This window comes from Ursus americanus, chromosome 33, assembly GCF_024610735.1.
Source record: "Ursus americanus isolate L20-20 chromosome 33, mUrsAme1.1.p, whole genome shotgun sequence".
Taxonomy (NCBI): domain Eukaryota; kingdom Metazoa; phylum Chordata; class Mammalia; order Carnivora; family Ursidae; genus Ursus; species Ursus americanus.
In genome coordinates, this window is record NC_142159.1 from 15248178 (window position 1) to 15255135 (window position 6958).

At 54.9% G+C, this 6958-nt stretch overlaps 1 protein-coding gene across 1 annotated transcript in view; it reads right to left on the reverse strand.

Moving 5' to 3' along the window:
- ALPL (alkaline phosphatase, biomineralization associated) overlaps nt 1–3681 on the reverse strand; it is a 51255-nt gene extending 47574 nt beyond the window's left edge. The window contains exon 1 of the mRNA XM_045782066.2: nt 3525–3681. The gene's annotated coding sequence lies outside the window, so the exon portion shown is untranslated. The remainder of the gene's footprint in view (nt 1–3524) is intronic.
- Nucleotides 3682–6958: the final 3277 nt, after the last annotated feature.

The following is a 6958-nucleotide window of genomic DNA, read 5'->3' on the forward strand; positions in this document are numbered from 1 at the left end:
CGCTGGGAAGGAACACTACAATTTTTAGTGAAACCTGACTCCTGGTTACTGGAATCCAGAAAGAACCATGGTAAGACTCAGGCAGTTTAACCACCATCCAACAGTTAAACAAAAACACATCTGGTTTAACTTCATTTTCCTCATCTCCTCCCCAACCCCCTACCCTCATCTCAAATTTTACCCCTTAATTTGAGAAGTCAAATTAAATGCAAACAATTGATTTCATGCCACAGTGAGGTTGAGAATTTCAGCATGGAAAACTTTAAGCATGAACTTTTTCTGGGAGCAATCATGAAATGTTGGGGGGTGGTATGGGAAGGTGGAAAATACAGAGGCTGTTCTTGAATATTCTTTGGACACTGAACATTCATTCTATCAAAGTTACTAAGGGCCTACTGTGAACCCAACACTCAGAGAGACCAAGTGATTTGCCTCAGGTCGCACAGCGAGGACTGGAACCCAAGATGCTGACCCCAAAGCCAGGATCTCCCTGGCTGTCCGGGCCTTTTTACCTAAACAGAGCCTCTCTCAGGCCCTATGGATCCCCTGCTAGTGGTGCAGGAAAATACCCGGGAACACAGAACTTCTCAGCCACCAACTCTGGTTCATCCCAGTGCTGGAAAACCATTTACGATCTTGCTGGCGCCTCAAAGCAGCTGCAAAGTACACATTATTAACCCACATTACAGATGATTTCCTCTCTGTGGCTCAGAGAGGGAAAGTGACTCGTTCAGGGTCACACAGGAAAGCTGGGAATGAACCTCCAATCTACTGCCCCCAGCAAGCTACTGCCCCCAGTCCTCTAAAAGTCAGGATACCTCTAGAAGGAAAAAAAAAAAAAATGAAGCCATACGGCCCAGCCCAGCTCCAGCCTGCCTGTGACTACATTGCCCTGGGAAAGCTGAGTCAGCATTCCTGCGGCCAGGCCACGCGCAGATTTCTGAGTGCTGGTTCTTAGCCCAGCTTGCTCACTCTCCCCGAAATGCTCTCTTCGAGCTCTGGGGTTTGTATCGATAACTTCAGTTGGGCCTGTTTCCAGGCAAACTCTGGGCTGTGCTACTGGATTCTACTCCTAGATTAAGAGGACCTTATCCCCAGAGATGGGTAGAACACAGAGATCATTGGACTTGGAATTCTCGCTACCTGGTCCCTCACCCCAGCTCCGCCGGTAGCATCTGTGTGTCCTCGGGCAAATCCCTTCTCCTAAGACCAGTTTCCTCATAGGAAACATAAGGCGAGGCCAGCATCTAGCTTCCAGGGAATGTCGGATATGTTAGCCGCTGGACGGGCAGGGCTTGAGTTCTGTTTCACTCCATTTCCAAGCTAGGACCCAGTGAGGCAGAAGAACAGGCAGAGGGTGGGAGGCCCTGCAGAGAGAACAGCCCCAAACCTGTGCCCAGCACAGAGCTCCAGGCTCCTGACCAAGGCCGTGTCTAGGATGACAGGAGGTGGCTTCTGAGTACGGGCAAAGGCACCGTGCCATCCTCCAGGGCAGCCCATCAGAGACTTGGCAGAGCCTGGGTGAAGGTGGGTGACCAGGGATCAGGGGCAGTGAGTGACATAACCGTACACCCAGGGTTAGGGTTGCATTTTTTTTTTTGCTGAGATTACAGCTGACCGTAGCCAACATTTTCTGAAGCACGGACACCAGCTAAACACCTTGCATGCATTAGTCGTACCCAGAACTGACCACCGGTAGGTAGTTTATTGATGTCCTCAGCTTAAAGAAAGATACTGAAGCACAACAGGGGACAGAACTCGTCTCAGGTCACACAGCTAGGTTGCCTGTTCTATTAGTGAGAACAAAACACTGGCCAACCAATCTTACATGTGTTATTGCATTTTAATCTCCTCCTTTGTGAATTCCTTGATTCCAATTCTATGTGAATGTCCAAATATCGCTCCGTTCTCTTCATTGCTCTTTGGCCAGCACCTAGAACAGGGCTTGGCGCAAAGCTTCATATTTGCTGGAAAAAAGTATTTTGTTTCTGGCCTCAGTTCAGTTTTATTCCTCCCAGGAGTCTTACACACGAGGCATACTGGACACTCACACCTGTCTCACTCCATGGGCAGGGAAGTTGGGGAGCTGTATTCAGGGACCTCTTCTGCTTAGTGAATTCAGGGGCATGAAGTTCAGGAAGAAAAAAAGGGACAGAGGGCCAAGATGGGCAGGGAGCAGAGTAGGTGGCGTGGGGACAACACAGGTGGGGAGGACTGAACATTTGGAGAAAGCAGGTTTGGAGGGTGGGTAGGAAGAGAGTCGGACCTGAGGCTCTGCTCCTTTGTCTCTTGAGGGGTAGGGTGGAATCAGGAAGCTAAGGTTGGGTGGGTTAGAGTCTGGGTTCGAATCCTAATCTCATCAGTTGCTTAATGTCTGTAAGCCTCAGTTTCCCCCTCTGTAAAACAGATGATGCATGCGAACTGTTGGAGCAGGCCTGGCACACAGCAGGAACTCAATGAACAGCTGTCATCCTGGCTAGTGTGGGAACCAACCCTTGACTCCCTGGGAAGCCTGCCCACCTGCGGCTTCCCTCCCCCCAAAGCCCTTTCTGGCCTGAGAATGGCCCCCTCTTTTGATCTCTAGCGTTTTCCTCCTCCAGCCAGAGGCCTTTGTAAAGGCCCCCTCCCCATTATGTGTTGGGAAAGGGTCAGAAGGGACAATGACAGGGCTTTTCTCAGCTTCCACTCCCATCATTGTGACCAGGCACTGAACTGTTTTTTAGTTAAACTGGGCATGGGAACCAACTCTGGGCGACCCACTCACCTGAGCACTGCCAGAGGTGATGGCAGAGCCAGAGGGGAGTCGTAGGCTCCCTCGCCTTCGACGGCTCCAGAGTTTTGCCCTCACGGCTGCTGTGTCCACCCCAACTCCCAAACACCCACTAGCGAGATGTCCCCTCTCCCCACACCACCCCCATCATGCGGCTCCCGGACGCCCAGCGCCTCCCTCCCTCTACTCATCCGGGTTCTGGCCCAAACTACTTTGGACCCCACAGGGACACACCAGCCTCCTCCCCAGGCGGCAGTGGCGTGATCAGAGGTTCCCCGGTGGGAGGCATTGGCAGGGCACCAGGTTGGTTGCTGGGATTGGCAGCCTGAGTCTCTTGATCTCCCACCAAGGGGGTATCATCGGGGCTGCTCAGTCACGGGACACCCGGGAGAGGCGCGTAGATGCAAGGTGTAAGTCCCGGGCAGAGACCCGGGAGGCAGGAGACCCCAGGGCTACAGCCGCAGCCCCGAACACGGTCCCCCTTAGCTCGTGGTCCCCGCGGGCGCCACGTCCAACCTCCAGCCCGGCTCGGCGCGCTGCCGGGAGCCCCGGATGCGCGCGAGACGGTAACGGGACAGGTGCCTGAGGGTCCCGAATGAGCTGCCCTGGGTGGTGTGGAGGCGCGGAGGTCCGCGCCCTGACATTTATATCCATCCTCGCCGCCAACCCCGACGAGCAGAGGATGTAGGAGGGGCCGGGATCGACCACGTCCCCAGGGGTCCCGGAGAGCCGGGGGACGGCACCGAGTCCTTACCTGAGCAGAGCTCGTGGGCGAGGAGCTGTCCTGGGACAAGCGACGTGGGGTCGGTGCACTGGGACCGACGGCGCGGAGTGGCGGGAGCGCAACGCTGCCGGGGCCACCTCCCCCGCGGGCTTATAAAGGCGGCCGAGGGGCCCGGAGAGCAGCCGGGGCAGCCCGCCCCCGCCCCCGCCCCCGCCCCCGCCGCCGCCGCCGGCCCCAGCCCGGGCCGCGGCCCTCCCCGCCCCCGCCCCGCCCCCGCCGGCGTTCGGCCGGCCAACCGGGCCACGCGGCCAGGGCGCCCCCTGCCGGGAAGCGGGCCGCCCCCCCCCTCCCCGCCCCCCACGCCCGGCTGCTCCGGGAGGGATGGAGGGGTGCGGCAGCTGCCTGCTCCTTCCCAGTCCCACGCGCTCCCGGGCCCTCTCCACCTCCAGGCTTCCCGCGGGGCCTCTGCCCCTCCCGCTCTGCGAGGTCGGGCGGATTCCCGCCTCTGCGCGCGTATCCCAGTCTTCTTTATCTTTGGCTCCAACTTCGTTCTCTGTCTCTGTGGTCTTCCTCCTGCCCTCGGTCTTGTCTGCCCCTCTCTGTGTGTCTGTCTGTGTCTGTCTACCTGGCTTTCTTCGGGTCTCTCCATATTTCTATCCATCTTTATCCACGTGTCCTCTGTCACTGTTCACCTGTGTGTCTGACTCTCCCTGCCCTCTCTCTCCTCGCACTTCAGCCCAGACCGCTAGCCCTCTTCCCTGCTGGTTCTCTTCCCTGCTCTCGGACTGTCTCCTTGGCTAGGGCCAAAGGAAGCGGAGGATGACCTAGGAGGGGTGGCTTCCGGAGGGGAGCCTCCGCTGGACAGGGGCTGTTACCTCTTCTCTCCTGAGAGGGAAGGGGCCAGCCAGGGTTCATGCTGACTTGTCCCAGCCAGAGTCCGAGGCACAAGCCTCCTGGGTGACAGAGGAGGAAGCCACACTTTCCAGGCAATGGAGTCAGACAGCCGGGGTTCAACACTCCACCCTGGTGACCTTGGACAAGTCACTCGGCCCCTGTGGATCCCTGCTGCTCAGCCGGCAGACACTGTCCCCCCTGGCTTCCCGCACCACGTGCTGGGAGAGTCATATGAGACAGTGGTTGAAAAGTACACAGGAAACTCTAAAATTCTAGATAAATGTGAGGGGGGTGGACAGCAGCAGATGCTGAGTGCTATAGGCCCCATCCCTGCTCCCTAGGGACCAGCCCCCCCACGCGCAGGTGTGGGGAGGATTTGCACCCTTTCCCTGAGAAGCAGACTGAATTAGAATTCTGATAATCTTCCGCCAAACCCCTAAGCTCGGTTTGAATGATTCCAGTGACAAAGAACTCACAGCCTCCCAAGAAAAGGGTATTCTTAGTGGCCCTTAGGGCTGCCTGGAGCAATTTGTGCCTCTAACCCACAACAGGCAGAGATTTGAAGGCAGTCATCTTGGGTCCCCCAGATCCCTGCCATCCTCAGTATCTAAGCCCCAATTTTCCCGCAGCCACCTTTTCCTGAAGGTGAGAAGGGGATCAAGTCCAGAGCCAAGGGGAGACCTTGTCAGCACCAGCAGAACCAATACCAGCCCAGAACCCCGTTATTTGCTCCATGGCAGCTCAGGGCCAGGCATCCTGCATATAGTATCTCCCAACAATCCCATTTTACAGAAGAGAAAACAGAGGCCCAGAAAGAGCAGATGCTTTATCAGTAAGATTGGAGCCAGAACTGGGGCCTGGCACCAGAAACCAGGAATGTCTCTATTTGTTTTTCTTCCTGTAGTTTTAGCGATTGATAATGTTTCTTTATTTATAGGAATGATACAAACTTTCTTCCTTTTTTTTTTAAGATTTTATTTATTTATCTGACAGAGAGAGACAGCCAGAGAGAGATAGCCAGCGACAGTAGGGGGAGTGGGAGAGGAGGAAGCAGGCTCCCATCAGGGAGCCTGATGCGGGGGCTGGATCCCAGGACACGAGGATCACGCACTGAGCCAAAGGCAGACGCTTAACAACTGACCCACCCAAGCGCCCCCAAAGTTTCCTTTTTGACATAAGTTTTTTAAAAAGTTGATCAAAACATTGAGTAAATATTGTTTATTTATGTATTTCATGGGTCAGGTTATTATGGTGACAATCATGGAGATGGCAAATGGGTGAGGTATAAGAAATACAACACTTTTGCATAAGACGCTGTGGGTGAAAAACATCCAGAACTGAGCCCAGAATCCGGGAGGGGCTCTGTCGTTGCTTACAAACGCCAAGGAAGGGTTTAGTGATACCAGGAAGCTTGAGATGGTGTCATCATCAGTGAGCCGGGGGCAAACCCACAGGCATGGAAAGTCTGCCTGTCGCAGCCTGGACAGAGGCTGGGAGGCTGAGCCAGCAGGAAATTGGGGGAAGCCCTTCCCACCTATCATGAGTCCCCAGCACCTGCCCCTGACTTCTGATCTCCCCAAAGCCAAGGCAACAGCTCTTCTAGTTGCACCACATGGCCAGCTTTGGGCCCTCTGTGTCTGGGTGATTTTCCCCAAGGTACCACCCCAGCTTGGGAGTCCACTGATGGGTTATCAACAAGAGGAACCGCTGCCTGGGCAGCCCTGCCACCTTCCTCCCTTACCTCTCCTATCCTGCTCCTGGGCTTTGTCCCGCAAGGAAAATTCAACTTAGGTGGGGGCAGGGGACACCCAGCAGCCATCGTTGCCCCTGCTCCCTGGGTACCTCCCCTCCTGGGGCTGTCAGCGTAGCAGCCAGGAGGCTTGGGTGGGAAATCAGGAACCCCACCCTCCAACTCTGCCCTAGCTTTCCGGGGGGGCTGAGAAGGTCACTCTTCCTGCCTCAGTTCAGATGCCCTCTGGCTGGTTGGACTGACAATCTCTAAGTCCAGCTGAGATTCCAGGATTCCAGGACCCTTGGCTGGTTGTAAGCAATTCATTACATTAGGTTTCTCCAAATCTATACATACCTTGTCTTGGGGGCTCTGTCTCCTTGTCGGAAAAATAAGCAAATTGGACTGTTTGACCTCCAAGCTCTCTTTGCTCTAAGAACTAATGATCAAATGATCCTCACAACAGTTTTTATTTTTTAAGATTTATTTATTTTAGAACGAGAGAGAATGAAAGAGAGAGACAGAGCACGGGCAAGGAGAGGGGCAGAGGGAGAGGGAGAGAATCTCAAGCAGACTCCCCGCCTGAGCCCACGCTGAGCCCATCACGCCTGATGTGGGGCTGGATCTCAGGACCCTGAGATCATGATCTGAGCCGAAAACAAATGTCGGACCCTCAACCAAGTGAGCCATCCAGGCGCCCCCGACGAGTTTTGTGCGGTGGACAAGGCAGGTATTGATAATCCCCACAGATGAGGAAACTGAAGGCCAAAGATGTTATTTACCTGAAGGTCAGGATCAAAGCTGGGGCTTTTTCTATTTTTTTCTACTCATTCATTTTTTC